Source organism: Ascaphus truei, chromosome 2 (genome assembly GCF_040206685.1).
Source record: "Ascaphus truei isolate aAscTru1 chromosome 2, aAscTru1.hap1, whole genome shotgun sequence".
In the NCBI taxonomy this organism is placed as follows: domain Eukaryota; kingdom Metazoa; phylum Chordata; class Amphibia; order Anura; family Ascaphidae; genus Ascaphus; species Ascaphus truei.
In genome coordinates, this window is record NC_134484.1 from 272,276,181 (window position 1) to 272,300,531 (window position 24,351).

General features: G+C 40.2%; 1 protein-coding gene across 20 annotated transcripts in view; it reads right to left on the reverse strand.

The window, feature by feature from the left end:
• Positions 1–24,351, reverse strand: part of CTNND2 (catenin delta 2) — a 1,535,845-nt gene that overhangs the window by 572,461 nt on the left and 939,033 nt on the right. The window lies entirely within an intron of this gene.

The following is a 24,351-nucleotide window of genomic DNA, read 5'->3' on the forward strand; positions in this document are numbered from 1 at the left end:
CCAGCAGCCACTTTATGTTGAAAACCACATATGAAATGAGCATAAAATTGCATGAATAATTACACAAAAATATATAAAATAAATAGCACAAGTCTCTGCCAGAGAGAAATTGTCCAGGTGGTGTGGATACAGGTTAATGCCCCTGTCTGATAGGACAGACTCGGGCAAGAATGGCCTGTGAGAGGTGAATATCCAGAATGGTAGCTGGGATGGAAAGCGCTACCAACTGTGCAGGTATTGAAGTGTGTAGAAATGGGAAGGTGCCGTAGGCATCAAATGTGGAAAGCGCTCACCCAGACTTCATACACTTCGCGCTTTTTGCTTGCAGACTGCAAAGCCGCAAGACCAGCAACATTGTAAAAAAAGAGCAAAAAAAGAGCAATGAGCGCGAAATTGGCGTGGGAACTTCTGTTCTAGGGCCCCTAGAAATAATATTCTTTATTTTATTTATAAACTCACATTTATAAACCCCGTCACCCACCCCCGCTACATACAATAAAGCGGGCACTTACAGTACAGTATATATTTATTTCTCTTCATGTATTTATTTAGATTTATTTATTAATTGTGGAGCTGCTGTGCGTGAGGGGCCATGGCCAGGATGGGGGGGGGGGGGTAACGGTACAGTATGTGGGTAGGGGGTGAGGGTGGTTAGACTTCACAGTACATTATGCACATTGGATCCCCCCCCCTCCCCACATTTACATACACTGCACGACATCAATGCAGGGAGGGTTTACCAATGCAGGGAGGGTTTACCAATGCAGGTAAGGCTTTAGGCCTTTATATCTCTCTCCCTTCATTGTAATCTGTTTAACAGAAACATTAGGGGGGAAGGGGCTTTAGGCCTTTATATCTCTCTCCCTTCATTGTAATCTGTTTAACAGAAACATTAGGGGGGAAGGGGCTTTAGGCCTTTATATCTCTCTCCCTTCATTGTAATCTGTTTAACAGAAACATTAGGGGGGAAGGGGCTTTAGGCCTTTATATCTCTCTCCCTTCAGTGTAATCTGCTTAACAGAAACATTAGGGGGGAGGGGGCTTTAAACAATGCTGTGTATAATGTATAAGGTTTTTTACAATTAGATAGATGTAATCCTTGGTATTGTAAGGGTTAGCTTTGGTTTTAAATTGTGTTTTCTGGTTGGTACTTACAGTATATATTGATTTTGGTTTACTTTTACTATTTTTAAAATACTGTAGTTGACTTGTTTGGAAGTGTTTGTATTTACTGGTAGAGTAGCTTGCAATTATATTGTTAACATTCATTTGCAGAATGTACAGTATATGGTGCATAGATTTAATGCTATGCATCATTTACAGTATACAATGTAAATGCAATGTACTGTGTGGATTGGAATGTTATGTTTTATATTGTAAAATCAGTTAGGATTATTAAATGGATTATTATTATTATTGTCTGTACTGTATAGAGATGCGTTATTTGTAGGACAGTATGATTTTGATAACCATTCTACATGCACTGTATTTGTATATTGGTTCATCATCTGTGTGTGTATACTGTATACTGTATACTATACAGTATATATATATATATATATATATATATATATATATATATATATATATATATATATGTATACAGTATATATATACTGTACACAGTATATACTGTATATGTACTGTATAGGGATTGTTATTATATATACTGTATGTTTTATATATATATCCAGTATATATACAGTATATACTGTACAGTATATATTTATTTCTCTTCATGTATTTATTTATTTATTTAGATTTATTTATTAATTGTGGGGCTGCTGTGCGTGAATTTTTTTTATTGGGGGTGAGGGGGGTGTTTGGCCCTTGGTGTGAGTTTAGGACTTGCAGCAGCAGCACAATTAATAAATAAATCTAAATAAATAAATAAATAAATGACAATAAATACATTTGAAATACATTTTTATTGATAGTGTAGATGTGCAGGGGGTCTCCGGAGCTGAAGCGCACAGGTTTCAGGTCTGAGGACCCCGTGCCCCCCGAGATACAGGCCCCTTTAGGGGGTGCCGGTATCCCTCTGCTCTGCTTGGTTTACAGGCCGCGATCACGTGATCGGGGCCTTTAACGCAGAGTACTCAGCACTCAGAAACACAGGCCAGGCAGATTTAACACACACACACAATAGGGGGAGGTTTTTTAACATAGATTGCAGGGAAGCTTAATGCACACACACAATAGGGGGATAGGGGGAGGGGGTTTTACATAGATTAGAGAGAAGGCAGGGAGTTTTAAAAGCGAGAATAGGGGGAGGGGGTTTTACATAGATTAGAGAGAAGGCAGGGAGTTTTAACACAGACATGAAAAATATGTATTGAATGTATTAATTGTTTATTATGCCTTAACCCCTTCATTGCCTTAGCGGCTATGCACATCTACACTATCAATAAAAATGTATTTCAAATGTATTTATTGTCATTTATTTATTTATTTATTTAGATTTATTTATTTATTTATTTGGCGGCTGCTGTGTGTGTGTGTATTTTTTTATTGTGGGTAGCGGGAGGGTGGGTGAATGGGGTATTAGCCCCAACGCTGGTTGGGGAGGGCTTGCGGGGGGGGGGGGTAGCGGGAGGGCTTAACCCCTTCATGACCATAGCGGTATTAACTGCTATGGTCGTGAAGGGGTTAAGTGCACCCGTAACCCCCCCCCCCTCCCCCAAGTCCTAAACTCACACCAAGGGCCAAATACCCCCCTCACCCATCCCCACTACCCACAATAAAGCGGGCACGGTGGGTTAACCCCTTCATTGCCTTAGCGGCTATCCGCTATGGTAATGACGCAGCATTTTCCGTATTTTTAATAATATTGATCAGGAGCAGGGGGGGGGTCCCTGAGCATTAATTTCTGGCTCAGGGAACCCCCTGCTCACTGTACAATATTATTAAAATACAGAAATGATGCTTCTTTACTATAGCGCATAGACGCTAAGGTAAAGAACGAGTGTTTATTTATACTGTATATTGTATGTGTTTTATTGATACTCTACATGTGCAGAGGGTCTCCAGAGCAGAAGCGCACAGGGTTCAGGTCTGGGGACCCCGTGCCCCCCGAGATACAGGCCCCTTTAGGGGGTGCCGGTATCCCTCTGCTCTGCTTGGTTTACAGGCCGCGGTCACGTGATCGGGGCCTTTAAACGCAGAGGGATACCGGCACCCCCTAAAGGGGCCTGTATCTCGGGGGGCACGGGGTCCCCAGACCTAAAACCAACGCGATTCAGCTCCGGAGACCCCCTGCACATCTACACTATCAATAAAAATGTATTTCAAATGTATTTATTGTCATTTATTTATTTAGATTTATTTATTTATTTATTGGCGGCTGCTGTGTGTGTATTTTTTTATTGTGGGTAGCGGGAGGGTGGGTGAATGGGGTTTTAGCTCCAACGATGGTTGGGGAGGGCTTGCGGGGGGGGGGGGTAGCGGGAGGGCTTAACCCCTTCATGACCGTAGCGGTATTAACTGCTACGGTCGTGAAGGGGTTAAGTGCACCCGCAACCCCCCCCCCTCCCGCAAGTCCTAAACTCACACCAAGGGCCAAATACCCCCCTCACCCATCCCCACTACACACAATAAAGCGGGCACGGTGGGTTAACCCCTTCATTGCCTTAGCGGCTATCCGCTATGGTAATGACGCAGCATTTTCCGTATTTTTAATAATATTGATCAGGAGCAGGGGGGGGGGTCCCTGAGCATTAATTTCTGGCTCAGGGAACCCCCTGCTCACTGTACAATATTATTAAATCTCTCTCTCTGCTGCAAACACATCTCGCCCCCAGTATGTGCAGTAATTTACTGAACATGTACTGTAGAATAAATGCATAGTTTTATTTATTCGGGTTTATTACACAGTATACTGTTCGGCCGGAAAACATCAGCATACTGTACAGCACAATATTACTGTATCCATCGAAATCCCCCCATTAGCCATTTTCTTTTCTGAGGAAAAACAAAATGAAAAGTTTTAATGTACAGTAATGGTCAGCCCCCTAAAGAAGTACCCAGCCTGCCCCACCAAAATAATACGGCAACAATACAGTACTCACCAGACTGTATTACTGAATTTCCCATTCAGATAGTGCTGGCGCCGGTCCACTGCCACTCCAGCTTTCATCATCACCCACGTCGATAGTTTGCAGCGGGACTAGCCCACCTGTAGTCAGCAGGTGAGGCGGGAAATCGCTTAGGTACATGCAAGCTTCATCAAAACTGGCCGCGAAATCCGACTCTGTCTCAGGGTTGTCACTGACGGCGGGACCATCATTAGAAGCTGGTGCTGGTTCTGGTTCTGGCGCATTGCTTCGCTTCTTAGTTGGTTTTAACACGACCCTTCGCCTTTTGCCGCCTCCATGATCATAGATACGGGAAAAACCCTGTGACACACACCAATACCCTCCAACAAATTGGGGCTCAATACGGTGAAAACAGGGGTCACTGCATAACCTTTTCCTTATTGCCCGCTTCCACAAATGAGGAGTTGGCGAAAATTTGTAAAAGTCATAGTTTTCGATGAAATACTGATAAATTTGAACAACTGTTGCCATCTTATCCTCTGTTGCATTAATAGCGGCCCATATCAAATAAGCATAACTTCTGTCAGGTTTTTGGAACACGGGCTGCATTTGAACACTCATGTCTCTGGAGAATAGTGTAAGCGAAAATGGTCTTTGTCTTTATTTAATACAGTATGTAAAGCCTAAATTGATACATTTTTTGCAACGTCTTCCTTCAGTCTCAAGGGCAAGTTACAATAGCATACTGTACTGTGGTAAAGTATCTTTTTTTAAACGAAACAACTGCAAAGCCCACACATTACTTAAGTCATGAGTTTATGCCATCTGGTGGACAAGCGAAACATTGCAGCCTAGTAAATCCTGATCATTATCATTTAACAGATCAGGCCCCCGTCAGCCAGGCATGAACCGTGGCTGGGAAGGCAAACGCAACGAAGTATGCAAGAGGTGAGCAGCGGCAGATTCCAGGTATCTGCCAGGTACAAACTGGGCATTTGCTCGAATAAAGTGTGTCGGTGCAGTATGGTTTTACTCCCATTTAACATTTGGGTTGCACATTGATATCCTGACATCCAAAACCTATGCCAAACTAGATGTACTATATAGGAACAAATCCTCCCTAAGTCTGCTGGTCAGAAAGCGCATAGCACAGCAGATGCTGATGCAATTATTGACTATGGAGACATAGTATATGGCACGGCACCCCAAATTCACCTTGGCAAACTTGATACCCTCTACAACTCAATATGCCGCTTTATTCTCCAATGCATTTACAACACACATCACTGTGAAATGCTCTAAGAACTAAATTTGTCATCACTTGAGTCTAGGCTCAAAGTTCATCTCTCCTGTCTTGCCTTCAAATACTTTCTGGGCAAGCTACGTGCCTATCTGAACAAGCTCCTCACCTGTACCTCATGCCGCACTTATCATCTGAGATCTGACTCCAAGAGACTGTTCATGAACCCAAGGTTCAACAAAGTATCCTGCCGCTCCTCCTTCTCTTACCGTGCACTCCACAACTGGTATAGTCTACTGGAGACTCTCACTTCTGCCACCAGTGTAAGTACTTTCAAAACTAAAGCGGTCTCACATTTTAATCTGGTTTGTAACTTTTATATACGACTATCATATATATTATCTTTAACTGTGTATACAATGTCTTGTATATAATGTAATGTATAACCCAATCCACTCATTGTAACTATGTATTTGTAAACATGTATTTTGTCATTGTAACTCTGTGCCCAGAACATACTTGAAACCGAGAGGTAACTCTCAATGTATTACTTCCTGGTAAAACATTTTATAAATAACACTTGTGGTTTCCAGGTTTATCTTTAGTAGAGACAAAGCAGGGTCCCTTAATTTCTTTCAATTTGCTATGCGTCAATAAGTTTTTAATATTGGAGGCCATGCGAAAAACCATATGGACTGTCTTGGTCAATTGATTTTTTTTGTTTTACGTCTTTTGTTTTACGTCTTTTGGCACTTTAGGCTACTAGCTTGGGTTTATATTTTGTCCAACCTATTGTTGTCCCCATAGAGTGCAATTGTAGGTTTCTTCTCTAGCCAGGGTTCTTATCCTGACTAGTTTTCTGTGCTCATGTATATTTATTCCCTATGCACCATGTTTTTTTATGTTATTAGAAGTAATTATGGAGAGCGATAAGCATTTCACATGTTTGTACCCTTGGTCAATTGATTACCTAAATGTGGATCACACATCGTGTTCCAATGTCTATTTAGAACTTTAGTAATCATGTCAGAGAAACAATTATATTTAGTGATGAATTAGGTGGACCCTTGTTTGGATCCTGAAGTTGTAGCCTTTCTGATGTTTGAATGTACCCACTTCCCACGCGCCAAACACTTTTTCTTGGATTTCTCCAACAATGTTGATCTATTAGTGGCCCTCACTTTACTGTATGAATTAAGAACGAGATCTTGATCATAGCCTTTTTGGTCAAACTTTTCCATTAATCATTGTGATGGCGTTTCAAATTTAGAATCGGATGAACAATTCCTCCTAAGTCTATTAAATTGGCTTAGGGTAATGTTCTTGAGCCACTCTTTATAGTGGTTGCTGTCAGCATGAAGGTAACTGTTGACAGAAACATCCTTGAAGTGATCTTCTGAGTGGATAATAAAGTTATTATCTACCGAAAGGACAAGATTCAGAAATATTATGTCACAAGGATCAGTGAAAGATGTACATTTCAATCCCAAATCATTGTTATTGAACTCAGCTAGGGTAAAATTAAGCTCCTCCTCCGCCCCATCCAAATGATAAGAAGGTAATTGATATAATGGCCATAGAAAACCAGGCTCGTCCCAGTTTTAAGTTGTTACAGATATGCTTAACCTCCCAGAAACCCATGTAAAAGTTGGCATAACTGGGGGCAAACCTGGTCACTATGGCCATAACAGGTTTGGAGATAAAACACATAATTAAACACATAATAGTTGTGTTTGAATATGAAGTCGATCATAGAAAGCAAGATTTGTTGTTGCACAGGGTATCACCTTCCAAAAAGTACTCAATAGCTCTTAGTTCCTTAGTGTGTTCTATACAAGTGCATAGCTACTTAAAATAACATGAGGCCCATCTGTAAGTAGATTTCCATTTAATGGAGGAGATGGAGTCGATGACATGAAGTGTGTCTCACAGGTAAGAATTTAGCCGGACAACATAAGGTTGTAAAAGGTTGTCTACATACCGGACACCATTGATGTCATTAACTCCATCAACTAGAGGATGGGCCGACCTGGTGGATTAGACAGACACTTGTGCACCTTGGGAAGGATGGATATACAAGTGTTAGAAAGATATAAAAACCTAAATTCATGATTTTATTGATATTATTAGTAAGACCTCCTTGAGAAGAGTACATTGACTAGATTGGTAAATGGAAGTCGGATCAGTGGAGAGTATAGAATAGAAATCAGCATCAGTCAGCAATCTAAGGGCCACAGAAATGTAAATATCCCTGTCTTGGAAACAATACTTCCACCCTTATTTGCTGGTCTGATGATGATACATGTAAAATCTTGAAGTTATTTGAGTGCCTTCTTCTCTCTCTGAGATAGGTTATTCTTAATATAACTTGAACCTCAACATAGTGCTGCAAAATCGCAAAGGACTAAAGTATGGATAGAAGAGGGATTTAGGTTTAAATAAGGTATGAATAATACCAGTGGATCTAGATAGATTATCATCATTAGTCCTTTGACTTCCAAGGGAACTGACAGTTATCAAGGTTTGTTGTGATTTATCTGTATGATCAGATTCCCCCAGAAGTTGAGTTAAACGCTCAATACTGTACATTTCAGTTCACGATATTCTGAGTCTTAGGGTGATAACATGATCTTGGTAAAACAAAACAAATGCTAATTTACTATACACTGTGTTTACATTCTATTTTCAGACACACTATTATATTATATACAATAATAGATATCAAAGCGTGTCTATTATAAAGTGAGGATATATCATCATTATAAAGATATATATCATATATAATCTAAGCTGGCAATATAAAACATAATTTTACATGCTTTTTGATAAATGCCAGTATCCTTATTTTCCTTCTTAGTTCTCTGACTTACACTTTCCTTTATCACGCATGACTATCACAAGAGGAGCAAATCACATTAACTTTGGCCTTCATAACGTTTTGATTTATATTTTATGTTCTTTAAATCATAAATACTAAAATGACTATCTATCAAGAAAGGATGAGGTTATTACTGGTCCATTTACTGTTTGGCAGGATTTCCAACTTGGCATATCTGCATATCAAAGCAATAGAATTTGAAAAATCACAATAAGACTCCGGTAGTGACTCTGTGTTCAACCAAGTAAATTGGGTTCTCCATCAAATAGAAAAAGCATTATGAATTCAATGGTTAGTGACTATCACCATTTAGCAACAGTAACAACCCCTACAAGTCAGGTCTACTCAGATTTTTGTGAGACATATCAAGTGGAAGAAATTTGTTATAGACTAATTGGTGAATTATTTTAGTAATCCATATTTGTATTGCTAATACCATAATGACGAAAAGGTAAAATTAAGCAACATACATTATATAAAATATATTACCAAGTCTGCAGTGAGGTCAGATAAATTATCTGTTTGTGCTTCTTTGTCCTTATTTGGTATGTAACTCTGTTATGTAATTTACATTTCTCAGCGGCACAATATGTTGGCGCTTTACAAATACATGGTAATGGTAATAATAATAGTAATAGTGTTGATAATAAAAGTGAAGGGGAGCCACAACGTATCCTAATTTCTTAACAGTGGTCAGGATATTGTTAACACTATAGCCCACAATCCTACAGTATGTTGGATGTATGCAATTGGACTTCTATGAACCACTTGTACTGCTCTCTCTTAAGACTCCTTTATAATTATTTGGGTAGGATTTTTAATAAGCGCTTATGTTGACTATCACACCCCAATCCTGCGTTAACTGCCATTAGTGTTTTGGAACAGTCGAACCAAGGCTTATAAGCTATTTTAGGTTCATCATGTATGCAGTGCTCTAAGTATTCACAGTAGCAAAACTCACACTGCAGTGCAGATTTTCTATTTTCTGTAAGGTTACAATATATTCCTACATCTTGTAAATATGGTATTAACAGAATAATTAATCACAGCTGCTGAGTACAAGCAATACTCTTATTTTATAAAATGCATAATCAAATCCCTGTGTCTTTAGTTACAGTATATAGACATTAATCATTGTGCATTGTACAGGCACATAACCCAAGGTCTGAAAATATATTATATGTATATTGCACTAATTTATTTATATATCAAACATAATTACTACTTTTAATAGTCAGTGAAAACAAGGTACTGTAGTTAAATTACATTAAAATCCAAACATTGTCAACAGTATAAAAACCTCTGTATCTAAAGACTACAAGTGAACCATATTTAACTGCACCTGAAAATATTCCTAATTTTCCATTGTGCTTTCTTGTAACAGCAATTAACATTCCATAGTCATGCATACAATTGTGATGAGGCTGAGTTATGTGTATTAAGTACAGTACAGAAATGCAGAAAATACCAATTAACAATTCCATTCTATTCCTAACAAGATGTACCATATGTATTTAAGTAATATTATTTTTGCAATTTTCTCATAGCCATATTGGTCCTATGTATATGTTCAAGTTGTGATATGTTTTAAGAGAACAATATGATGTAGCTTCATATATGCATACACACACGATATCTCACAAGTTTCTTCTTACTGCATATCTGTACTAAACACACAGAACTGTATATCTGTACTAAACTAATGATTTTCTCATACACATTTCCTATGAATAGAAATGAAAATAGTGCCAGACCTACAGTAAGAAGTCTAACATAATAAGCGACTCTAGCACATTGGGAGGCAAATCCCCAACGCTGCTGGAATATAAGATCTCTTTAACATCAGTTGACTCTTCCTTGATATTTTTAAATGAATGCACGAAAATGTTTGTCTTTGTTGCAGGATCACACAAATATCATAAATGTAAGTTTTTGCCTTTTCACAGCTATGACGTGAAAATTTCAACAAAATTTTGACCTCATTCATGCTATGCTCAGCAAAAGGTCTTGGCAACGTTTCAGCATAGGGTATTATGTGTGATTTCAAATATCATTTGGCATTGTATATAATTTATATAATAGAACAAATGACATAATGTAATAATGCCACAGAATAAATCTTGTCCTCCAGCACACAAAAGAGGCAATAAAAAGAACAATGAAAAAAATAAATTTATTATTTAATGAAATGCAAAAAGTAAAAAGGATCGAAACATATGTATCGCAGTTTCCCCGACCCTATGGGAGATGTGGCGGCTACTGAGTGTGTGGTGCTTTACCTGTGGCTCACAGGAAGCCTGAAACTCCGCCACTGGGAGCCTAGGTGTACCTGATCTATCTGGTGACAACTGGATAACCCAGTCACAGGACAATATACCCAGTAACACACACCAGAGTATAGTATAACGGTATTTACTAAGCACAGACTTAGAACACACATATAATATGCAACAACACCTTACAATACGTATATTGGTATACCCACACAGTATTCCCACAGTACTTGGGTGCAGGGGCACCAGTGTCCCAGTGTCCTGCCCACAATAGGTAGGGACTCCCACCCAACTGTGTGCGACAGCGCTGCCAACAATCAGTGTTAAAGTTGGTGCACTTGTAGATTGGGTATACCTGCTGTGTACTCCAATACCCGGGGGTGCCAATGGAAGATAAGGGGCTGCCGGTCCCACGCCGTCACCGTCAGCGATGAGTCCGCTTCCACGTGGGGTGGTATCAAGCTGTAGGGTCCCACCTTAACAGTGTCTTTATGTGTTGGTGGTCTGGTCCCAGACCACAGGCCGCATCTGCTGCGCAGCGTCCTTTGCGGTGTCCCTGACACTAATTAGATAATGGGGCAGTGTCCCTGTCTAAGGGCCTGTCCCTGTAGCAGGCACAACCTTCAGGGGAATCAGGGCCTAGCTGGGGCCTAATAGGGGGCCTCTGGCCTAGAGCAGGGGCCACAAACACCCTGCACTTACACCTTTACCCTTTTGTGTCCCAGCTCCGACTGCCGTTGCTGCAAGCGCACCAAATGTATCAATGTTACTCAGCAGGGGAATTCTGGAGCCCTATTGGCTCTATCGTGTCACGTGTCTGTCAGCCCCAGTGCCTTCTGGGGGCTATAGTACCCACAGAGCCCCTGTTCCTAACATGGTCGTCACTATCCTAGTTACACTGCGCATGCGCGCCTATGTAATTGCCGCCACAAATTGCTTCTGCGCATACGCACCATCTCGCGCATGCGCACCCACATAGAAGATGGCGGTGCTCAGCAAAGGGAGCCTCCGGCAACTCGGTCGTCTCCCTGACTGCTGTGCGCTCACCTGCACCACACCGCCCTTTCCACCGCCTAGCCGGCGGGTCCTCCGCCAACTCCAGCGGCACCCGCATGCCCAACAGTTTCCCCGCTGCAGCGGAGGTAAGAAGGAACCAAGGGTGGCCGAGGGCGATGCCCAGAGGGGAGACCAGGCCACGCCAGAAAAGCAAGAATCCCTGGCTTCCGAATAATATAAAGATGGATGACGGCTTGGGCATATTCCTGCACTTTCTCAATGCTCTATAGGGAGTCCTGGTCAATAGTAGGGTCTTTATAAGCACTTCCTATTTGTGCCATAACACAGAAAAGTGGAACTTCACAAATAGTCAAATTGCGTTCCAGGGAATGCATTCCACCAACTGTACATTTCTCTATTTTTTGTATGGTCCATGTACAGTACTTTCAATTTGGGGTGTCTTCCATTGGACTCTAGGTGGGCTTAAGTTGGGTTAGATAGGGCTTTCATTTGCCCATTTGACACGTTTCTGCTCCACATCTTTTTCTCGCTTTATATATAGATTATCTTAAACCAACTGGCGGGTATTTCAAATGCTATTATAGCCATTAGCGACTTCCCTAGATAATAGGCTATCCACATCCAATTGGGGATAGATCTGACTTAAATTTTTAGTTTTATTATATTGACATTCATATATTCTATTTAATTGGCTTCTAGGGAATGTACTAACATTTTTACTAGGCATGATAGTTCCTGCTCATAGGTCATTTCAGTGTCATGGCCTTATAATATTATGATTCATGTGGATCCTATGAGTAGTTTTAATATTAATATTTAATATATTTAATATTAATCATATTCCTTTTTCATAATTTGTTGATGGTATAAGATGGTCTTTTTTTTGTGGCTATTGTAAAACATATGTGCTCAAATGTACTTTGATGGCTGTGTGCATTGATATTCAGCTTTGTTTTATGATTTGACTTTTTATGAATATACAGAAGGTTTGCTTTATATTAGGGATGTCTATTTGTTATTTCTCCTCCCTTTAATTAGGGGGGGGCAGTTTACCAGACCTGTGATACATTATGGATCTTCTGCTTGCCCCTGACATCACTTTATTCCGGTTGGTGGAATGTTTAACCTGAAAACCAATTTGACTTCTGGTAACATGGTTTTTCCACGTTATGGTGCGAATACGGACCACTTTTAACGACCAACTATGGGCCGGGACTCTCTGCAAAGGTCTGAGAAGGGGCAGGAATGTGCCACAAACATGGCATGTCTCTCTGTTATACCGATAGCTGCTCTTATGTTATTCTTGTGAACTATGGGGTATGTAATATCTGCACTGTGAAGAGGTTTGGATTTTTTTGTATATCTGTTTGTTTTCTTTTATTTTTTTTGCACTACAGTAAAATGAGCATTCACAGACTACATTTTTTCATTGTTCTTTTTATTGCCTCTTTTGTGTGCTTAAGGGCTCAATTTATTCTCTGGCATTATTACATTTTACCGACTGTGGGGGTGTCTATCCCTCCAAGCAACTACTTTTTTATTTTTATATTAGGTTATAAAGTCTGATATACTTCTTATACACTTTATATGTTTTCATACCATGGAGTGTTGCCCACATATCTTTCTGTGATATAATTGATATCATATAGTTTGTCATATACAGTATAAAACAGCAATCCTATTCTTAGCTCTTTTTCTATATCTTAAAATGGGAGACTAGATTAGCAGCTAAACACTCTCCTAAAGCCTTCTTTAGGGGGCACCTTCTGTAACTACATGACTCGATAATGAGAGCTCTGACTCAAACAATATAGTGTAAAAACAAAAAAAAAAGTATATTAATCAACATGGCTTATATACCTGTAATGTTCCATCATAGGTTTTTCCATTGGTTAGCTCACGACAAATTTTTCAGAATATGTGGATCACATTTTACAGCCAATGGTTGGTACAGCCAACTCTTATTTAAAGGACACTAGGCATTTGTTAGAAGTAATCAAAGTAATCAAAGATATACAATAAAGGAGCTGAAGCCACTAGATATTTTTGCGATAGTCATGAGCATCTTCTGATTGAACAATGTTCTTTTATTATAGAATCATTCATTTTATCGCATAATTATTTTAATTTTGAAGGATCAGTTTTTAGTATAAAATGCGGGACTTTAATGGGCACTAAATTTTTCCCCTCATATGCAAATTTGTGCATGGGCTTCTCAGAATACATGGAGATTTGGAAGAATAATCAATTGATTCAATTTATTGTCCTCTGCAAACGCTTCATAGATGACCTCATAATAATTTTGATGTGTGGTCGAGATAGTCAATTCTTTTTTCACAAATATTATTCAAAATTATCTGGACCTGTGTATAGGTGAAGGGGTTAACTCCCTCCCTCTGCCAGGGTAAGGAGACCACACCGTAGCTGTCAGGTCTGTTATGGTATTGTAAATAAACTCCTGATTGAGCAGGAAGTTACTGCCTGTCAGTGTTCCTCAACCAGCATGAGAGGAGGGTGGATTGCCTCGGACTGGCTGGAATTTAAACACAGCCCCAAGCTCCAAGTCTGCAGGGACCCAGGTTTTTTGTTCCCAGAGGGATTTAACTGGGAACAGCGGAGACTCAAACCCTGCATAACAGAGAAGCCTGCAAGGAAACAGGATAGTAGTTGCCCAGATGGGCACCCTGGGAATAGCAGGATATCACAGCCTTCAACAAAAGATTACCAGTCAAAGAAAGTTCAGTCCGCGCTCTTGCTTCCTAGTGTTGCAGAAATTGATTCTTCTCCCTCCTCTTGCTGCTCCTATGACTTGAAGTGTCTCCCCTCACTCCAAGCAACAGACTCCAGTGGAAGACCCCGCCGGTGAACCAAATGACCAAGAAAAGAAGCACACAAGCTCTGGATACCATGCCACTACCCGCATACATGCGGAGGCGATTCCTGCAGCAGGTGCTACAGAGTGAGTCCCAGCACGTGGGACCTCCACATGAACGGAACTGCAACTGCCCCCCTGTTTGACTGATGATGATGCCGATCTGTTGAACATTTCGTAGATTCGGACATGCACTTACCCTTACTTACATGTAAGTTATTGTATTGCTTTGTTGTTTAATACATTTTACAATCATGCTTACCTTGGTGCGCTCCTGTGCTTCTTTTCTTCTTCAACAAAAGATTGTGTGGAGACAGCTGGGACCCATACCCTTACCAAGATAAGGACATTAAAAGACTGTTTGTTTTGTGCTGCACTGCCTATCTAAGTGTCTTGATTAATTGTTTTTGCAGTCCTGGAAATAAAGTTCTTTATTTTGGCAAATAATTTCTTTGTGGACTTCTAAATCGACCTCACCTACAAGGCCAACCCGTCTACACTGGGGGGAGATGCAGATGGGTTAATTTAACCCCAAAGTTACCAATTTCCTGCAAGGACTCACACATGGCCGTGTGAGTACAGATATATTTATATATTTATTTCAAAACCCTCTAAACCACCATTACCTGTTGTTGGGAGTGACTGGAATTGCTTAAAGAAACCACATTACCGTGTCCGCTTGCACATGGCCGTGTAAGTGTATTTAATATTTTCACCAACCCCCAGCAATATTGTTGTAACCACATTAATTTTATTGTATTTTATTGTTTTTTATTGTCAAATGTTTTTTTAATCCCACGCTCCCCCATTGCTTGTATGTCTCTATATCTTTAAAAGGGTTCCGGATTAACCCTTCCCTGGGGTTGCAGCAGAGGGGAACTCCATGCTGGCTCAAAGCATCTGTCATAGAGCCGTGGTCTAACTTACTGCCACATTGTAAGCACACCTCATATATTAAGCTTAAGGTAAGCGCCAGGTTTTTTCCTATTGATGCTTGGCCAGGGAGGGATTAAAAACTCTAAGGGAGGGGGTGGGTGGTGTAGCTAGGATTGTACTGTGTCAGTATTTCCAACGGCAGGTCACCCTAATAATTGCATGAATAAAACCCCAAAGACAAGGCCCAAATATAGTACAGTATACTGTATACTGCATATACAGTACAGAGCTGTATACTGTATTATAAATAAATAATCATACAGTACTGTACAGTATGTATTATTGTGTGTTGAGGTTTTGAATTGCTGTTAACTTGAAATGTTTCACCATTGTATTGTACTGTATTTGTAAATAAAAGTTTTTTGTGGCGACTTCAGCAATAAAAGAACTGGTTAATTTATCTCACATAAAGTACGTGAATACGACCGCAATCACCATTGTAAATGGGTGCATAGGATGGAACGACAGGTGCTAAAGGGGTATAAATATGATATTTATCAGTGTTGATCAAAGAGAGTTGATCAGAAGGATTCCCCTTATAAAGTATACAGCACTCTATTGTCATTCATACAGTATACTGTAGTAAAGGGTAGACAACACATGGTCTTGCAGTATACTGTATTACTACAAATCTGTCAGGTTGACCAGAATCACTGCGGATATCGGAAAATAATACAATTTTATTAATTCTACGTAGAATTAATAAAATTGTATTATTTTCCGATATCCGCAGTGATTCTGGTCAATTCTACGTAGGTGTATTAGTATTACACATAGTCACGCTGGGGCCTAAGCTGCGTTACTGACGGGAGGAGCTGGGTGTATTAGTGTGTTGAGGTTTTGAATTGCTGTTAACTTGAAATGTTTCACCATTGTATTGTACTGTATTTGTAAATAAAAGTTTTTTGTGGCGACTTCAGCAATAAAAGAACTGGTTAATTTATTTCACATAAAGTACGTGAATACGACCGCAATCACCATTGTACAGTAAATGGGTGCATAGGATGGAACGACAGGTGCTAAAGGGGTATAAATATGATACTGTATTTATCAGTATTGATCAAAGAGAGTTGATCAGAAGGATTCCCCTTATAAAGTATACAGTACAGCACTCTATTGTCATTCATACAGTACTGTATACTGTAGTAAAGGGTAGACAACACATGGTCTTGCAGTATACTGTATTACTACAAATCTGTCAGGTTGACCAGAATCACTGCGGATATCGGAAAATAATACAATTTTATTAATTCTACGTAGAATTAATAAAATTGTATTATTTTCCGATATCCGCAGTGATTCTGGTCAACCTGACAGATTTTTAGTAATACAGTATACTGCAAGACCATTTGTTGTCTACCCTTTACTATACTGTACTGTATGAATGACAATAGAGTGCTGTATATAAGGGGAATCCTTCTGATCAACTCTCTTTGGTCAACACTGATAAATACAGTAATTTATCTCACACTCAGTACTACAAACTGCTTTTTACTTGCAATAAACAAACAAACAGGGAAGCGCTATACAGTATGAGTTAGGATCAGGCCCAGCAGCCACTTTATGTTGAAAACCACATATGAAATGAGCATAAAATTGCATGAATAATTACACAAAAATATATAAAATAAATAGCACAAGTCTCTGCCAGAGAGAAATTGTCCAGGTGGTGTGGATACAGGTTAATGCCCCTGTCTGATAGGACAGACTCGGGCAAGAATGGCCTGTGAGAGGTGAATATCCAGAATGGTAGCTGGGATGGAAAGCGCTACCAACTGTGCAGGTATTGAAGTGTGTAGAAATGGGAAGGTGCCGTAGGCATCAAATGTGGAAAGCGCTCACCCAGACTTCATACACTTCGCGCTTTTTGCTTGCAGACTGCAAAGCCGCAAGACCAGCAACATTGTAAAAAAAGAGCAAAAAAAGAGCAATGAGCGCGAAATTGGCGTGGGAACTTCTGTTCTAGGGCCCCTAGAAATAATATTCTTTATTTTATTTATAAACTCACATTTATAAACCCCGTCACCCACCCCCGCTACATACAATAAAGCGGGCACTTACAGTACAGTATATATTTATTTCTCTTCATGTATTTATTTAGATTTATTTATTAATTGTGGAGCTGCTGTGCGTGAGGGGCCATGGCCAGGATGGGGGGGGGGGGTAACGGTACAGTATGTGGGTAGGGGGTGAGGGTGGTTAGACTTCACAGTACATTATGCACATTGGATCCCCCCCCCTCCCCACATTTACATACACTGCACGACATCAATGCAGGGAGGGTTTACCAATGCAGGGAGGGTTTACCAATGCAGGTAAGGCTTTAGGCCTTTATATCTCTCTCCCTTCATTGTAATCTGTTTAACAGAAACATTAGGGGGGAAGGGGCTTTAGGCCTTTATATCTCTCTCCCTTCATTGTAATCTGTTTAACAGAAACATTAGGGGGGAAGGGGCTTTAGGCCTTTATATCTCTCTCCCTTCATTGTAATCTGTTTAACAGAAACATTAGGGGGGAAGGGGCTTTAGGCCTTTATATCTCTCTCCCTTCAGTGTAATCTGCTTAACAGAAACATTAGGGGGGAGGGGGCTTTAAACAATGCTGTGTATAATGTATAAGGTTTTTTACAATTAGATAGATGTAATCCTTGGTATTGTAAGGGTTAGCTTTGGTTTTAAATTGTGTTTTCTGGTTGGTACTTACAGTATATATTGATTTTGGTTTACTTTTACTATTTTTAAAATACTGTAGTTGACTTGTTTGGAAGTGTTTGTATTTACTGGTAGAGTAGCTTGCAATTATATTGTTAACATTCATTTGCAGAATGTACAGTATATGGTGCATAGATTTAATGCTATGCATCATTTACAGTATACAATGTAAATGCAATGTACTGTGTGGATTGGAATGTTATGTTTTATATTGTAAAATCAGTTAGGATTATTAAATGGATTATTATTATTATTGTCTGTACTGTATAGAGATGCGTTATTTGTAGGACAGTATGATTTTGATAACCATTCTACATGCACTGTATTTGTATATTGGTTCATCATCTGTGTGTGTATACTGTATACTGTATACTATACAGTATATATATATATATATATATATATATATATATATATATATATATATATATATATATATGTATACAGTATATATATACTGTACACAGTATATACTGTATATGTACTGTATAGGGATTGTTATTATATATACTGTATGTTTTATATATATATCCAGTATATATACAGTATATACTGTACAGTATATATTTATTTCTCTTCATGTATTTATTTATTTATTTAGATTTATTTATTAATTGTGGGGCTGCTGTGCGTGAATTTTTTTTATTGGGGGTGAGGGGGGTGTTTGGCCCTTGGTGTGAGTTTAGGACTTGCAGCAGCAGCACAATTAATAAATAAATCTAAATAAATAAATAAATAAATGACAATAAATACATTTGAAATACATTTTTATTGATAGTGTAGATGTGCAGGGGGTCTCCGGAGCTGAAGCGCACAGGTTTCAGGTCTGAGGACCCCGTGCCCCCCGAGATACAGGCCCCTTTAGGGGGTGCCGGTATCCCTCTGCTCTGCTTGGTTTACAGGCCGCGATCACGTGATCGGGGCCTTTAACGCAGAGTACTCAGCACTCAGAAACACAGGCCAGGCAGATTTAACACACACACACAATAGGGGGAGGTTTTTTAACATAGATTGCAGGGAAGCTTAATGCACACACACAATAGGGGGATAGGGGGAGGGGGTTTTACATAGATTAGAGAGAAGGCAGGGAGTTTTAAAAGCGAGAATAGGGGGAGGGGGTTTTACATAGATTAGAGAGAAGGCAGGGAGTTTTAACACAGACATGAAAAATATGTATTGAATGTATTAATTGTTTATTATGCCTTAACCCCTTCATTGCCTTAGCGGCTATGCACATCTACACTATCAATAAAAATGTATTTCAAATGTATTTATTGTCATTTATTTATTTATTTATTTAGATTTATTTATTTATTTATTTGGCGGCTGCTGTGTGTGTGTGTATTTTTTTATTGTGGGTAGCGGGAGGGTGGGTGAATGGGGTATTAGCCCCAACGCTGGTTGGGGAGGGCTTGCGGGGGGGGGGGGTAGCGGGAGGGCTTAACCCCTTCATGACCATAGCGGTATTAACTGCTATGGTCGTGAAGGGGTTAAGTGCACCCGTAACCCCCCCCCCTCCCCCAAGTCCTAAACTCACACCAAGGGCCAAATACCCCCCTCACCCATCCCCACTACCCACAATAAAGCGGGCACGGTGGGTTAACCCCTTCATTGCCTTAGCGGCTATCCGCTATGGTAATGACGCAGCATTTTCCGTATTTTTAATAATATTGATCAGGAGCAGGGGGGGGGTCCCTGAGCATTAATTTCTGGCTCAGGGAACCCCCTGCTCACTGTACAATATTATTAAAATACAGAAATGATGCTTCTTTACTATAGCGCATAGACGCTAAGGTAAAGAACGAGTGTTTATTTATACTGTATATTGTATGTGTTTTATTGATACTCTACATGTGCAGAGGGTCTCCAGAGCAGAAGCGCACAGGGTTCAGGTCTGGGGACCCCGTGCCCCCCGAGATACAGGCCCCTTTAGGGGGTGCCGGTATCCCTCTGCTCTGCTTGGTTTACAGGCCGCGGTCACGTGATCGGGGCCTTTAAACGCAGAGGGATACCGGCACCCCCTAAAGGGGCCTGTATCTCGGGGGGCACGGGGTCCCCAGACCTAAAACCAACGCGATTCAGCTCCGGAGACCCCCTGCACATCTACACTATCAATAAAAATGTATTTCAAATGTATTTATTGTCATTTATTTATTTAGATTTATTTATTTATTTATTGGCGGCTGCTGTGTGTGTATTTTTTTATTGTGGGTAGCGGGAGGGTGGGTGAATGGGGTTTTAGCTCCAACGATGGTTGGGGAGGGCTTGCGGGGGGGGGGGGGTAGCGGGAGGGCTTAACCCCTTCATGACCGTAGCGGTATTAACTGCTACGGTCGTGAAGGGGTTAAGTGCACCCGCAACCCCCCCCCCTCCCGCAAGTCCTAAACTCACACCAAGGGCCAAATACCCCCCTCACCCATCCCCACTACACACAATAAAGCGGGCACGGTGGGTTAACCCCTTCATTGCCTTAGCGGCTATCCGCTATGGTAATGACGCAGCATTTTCCGTATTTTTAATAATATTGATCAGGAGCAGGGGGGGGGGTCCCTGAGCATTAATTTCTGGCTCAGGGAACCCCCTGCTCACTGTACAATATTATTAAATCTCTCTCTCTGCTGCAAACACATCTCGCCCCCAGTATGTGCAGTAATTTACTGAACATGTACTGTAGAATAAATGCATAGTTTTATTTATTCGGGTTTATTACACAGTATACTGTTCGGCCGGAAAACATCAGCATACTGTACAGCACAATATTACTGTATCCATCGAAATCCCCCCATTAGCCATTTTCTTTTCTGAGGAAAAACAAAATGAAAAGTTTTAATGTACAGTAATGGTCAGCCCCCTAAAGAAGTACCCAGCCTGCCCCACCAAAATAATACGGCAACAATACAGTACTCACCAGACTGTATTACTGAATTTCCCATTCAGATAGTGCTGGCGCCGGTCCACTGCCACTCCAGCTTTCATCATCACCCACGTCGATAGTTTGCAGCGGGACTAGCCCACCTGTAGTCAGCAGGTGAGGCGGGAAATCGCTTAGGTACATGCAAGCTTCATCAAAACTGGCCGCGAAATCCGACTCTGTCTCAGGGTTGTCACTGACGGCGGGACCATCATTAGAAGCTGGTGCTGGTTCTGGTTCTGGCGCATTGCTTCGCTTCTTAGTTGGTTTTAACACGACCCTTCGCCTTTTGCCGCCTCCATGATCATAGATACGGGAAAAACCCTGTGACACACACCAATACCCTCCAACAAATTGGGGCTCAATACGGTGAAAACAGGGGTCACTGCATAACCTTTTCCTTATTGCCCGCTTCCACAAATGAGGAGTTGGCGAAAATTTGTAAAAGTCATAGTTTTCGATGAAATACTGATAAATTTGAACAACTGTTGCCATCTTATCCTCTGTTGCATTAATAGCGGCCCATATCAAATAAGCATAACTTCTGTCAGGTTTTTGGAACACGGGCTGCATTTGAACACTCATGTCTCTGGAGAATAGTGTAAGCGAAAATGGTCTTTGTCTTTATTTAATACAGTATGTAAAGCCTAAATTGATACATTTTTTGCAACGTCTTCCTTCAGTCTCAAGGGCAAGTTACAATAGCATACTGTACTGTGGTAAAGTATCTTTTTTTAAACGAAACAACTGCAAAGCCCACACATTACTTAAGTCATGAGTTTATGCCATCTGGTGGACAAGCGAAACATTGCAGCCTAGTAAATCCTGATCATTATCATTTAACAGATCAGGCCCCCGTCAGCCAGGCATGAACCGTGGCTGGGAAGGCAAACGCAACGAAGTATGCAAGAGGTGAGCAGCGGCAGATTCCAGGTATCTGCCAGGTACAAACTGGGCATTTGCTCGAATAAAGTGTGTCGGTGCAGTATGGTTTTACTCCCATTTAACATTTGGGTTGCACATTGATATCCTGACATCCAAAACCTATGCCAAACTAGATGTACTATATAGGAACAAATCCTCCCTAAGTCTGCTGGTCAGAAAGCGCATAGCACAGCAGATGCTGATGCAATTATTGACTATGGAGACATAGTATATGGCACGGCACCCCAAATTCACCTTGGCAAACTTGATACCCTCTACAACTCAATATGCCGCTTTATTCTCCAATGCATTTACAACACACATCACTGTGAAATGCTCTAAGAACTAAATTTGTCATCACTTGAGTCTAGGCTCAAAGTTCATCTCTCCTGTCTTGCCTTCAAATACTTTCTGGGCAAGCTACGTGCCTATCTGAACAAGCTCCTCACCTGTACCTCATGCCGCACTTATCATCTGAGATCTGACTCCAAGAGACTGTTCATGAACCCAAGGTTCAACAAAGTATCCTGCCGCTCCTCCTTCTCTTACCGTGCACTCCACAACTGGTATAGTCTACTGGAGACTCTCACTTCTGCCACCAGTGTAAGTACTTTCAAAACTAAAGCGGTCTCACATTTTAATCTGGTTTGTAACTTTTATATACGACTATCATATATATTATCTTTAACTGTGTATACAATGTCTTGTATATAATGTAATGTATAACCCAATCCACTCATTGTAACTATGTATTTGTAAACATGTATTTTGTCATTGTAACTCTGTGCCCAGAACATACTTGAAACCGAGAGGTAACTCTCAATGTATTACTTCCTGGTAAAACATTTTATAAATAACACTTGTGGTTTCCAGGTTTATCTTTAGTAGAGACAAAGCAGGGTCCCTTAATTTCTTTCAATTTGCTATGCGTCAATAAGTTTTTAATATTGGAGGCCATGCGAAAAACCATATGGACTGTCTTGGTCAATTGATTTTTTTTGTTTTACGTCTTTTGTTTTACGTCTTTTGGCACTTTAGGCTACTAGCTTGGGTTTATATTTTGTCCAACCTATTGTTGTCCCCATAGAGTGCAATTGTAGGTTTCTTCTCTAGCCAGGGTTCTTATCCTGACTAGTTTTCTGTGCTCATGTATATTTATTCCCTATGCACCATGTTTTTTTATGTTATTAGAAGTAATTATGGAGAGCGATAAGCATTTCACATGTTTGTACCCTTGGTCAATTGATTACCTAAATGTGGATCACACATCGTGTTCCAATGTCTATTTAGAACTTTAGTAATCATGTCAGAGAAACAATTATATTTAGTGATGAATTAGGTGGACCCTTGTTTGGATCCTGAAGTTGTAGCCTTTCTGATGTTTGAATGTACCCACTTCCCACGCGCCAAACACTTTTTCTTGGATTTCTCCAACAATGTTGATCTATTAGTGGCCCTCACTTTACTGTATGAATTAAGAACGAGATCTTGATCATAGCCTTTTTGGTCAAACTTTTCCATTAATCATTGTGATGGCGTTTCAAATTTAGAATCGGATGAACAATTCCTCCTAAGTCTATTAAATTGGCTTAGGGTAATGTTCTTGAGCCACTCTTTATAGTGGTTGCTGTCAGCATGAAGGTAACTGTTGACAGAAACATCCTTGAAGTGATCTTCTGAGTGGATAATAAAGTTATTATCTACCAAAAGGACAAGATTCAGAAATATTATGTCACAAGGATCAGTGAAAGATGTACATTTCAATCCCAAATCATTGTTATTGAACTCAGCTAGGGTAAAATTAAGCTCCTCCTCCGCCCCATCCAAATGATAAGAAGGTAATTGATATAATGGCCATAGAAAACCAGGCTCGTCCCAGTTTTAAGTTGTTACAGATATGCTTAACCTCCCAGAAACCCATGTAAAAGTTGGCATAACTGGGGGCAAACCTGGTCACTATGGCCATAACAGGTTTGGAGATAAAACACATAATTAAACACATAATAGTTGTGTTTGAATATGAAGTCGATCATAGAAAGCAAGATTTGTTGTTGCACAGGGTATCACCTTCCAAAAAGTACTCAATAGCTCTTAGTTCCTTAGTGTGTTCTATACAAGTGCATAGCTACTTAAAATAACATGAGGCCCATCTGTAAGTAGATTTCCATTTAATGGAGGAGATGGAGTCGATGACATGAAGTGTGTCTCACAGGTAAGAATTTAGCCGGACAACATAAGGTTGTAAAAGGTTGTCTACATACCGGACACCATTGATGTCATTAACTCCATCAACTAGAGGATGGGCCGACCTGGTGGATTAGACAGACACTTGTGCACCTTGGGAAGGATGGATATACAAGTGTTAGAAAGATATAAAAACCTAAATTCATGATTTTATTGATATTATTAGTAAGACCTCCTTGAGAAGAGTACATTGACTAGATTGGTAAATGGAAGTCGGATCAGTGGAGAGTATAGAATAGAAATCAGCATCAGTCAGCAATCTAAGGGCCACAGAAATGTAAATATCCCTGTCTTGGAAACAATACTTCCAC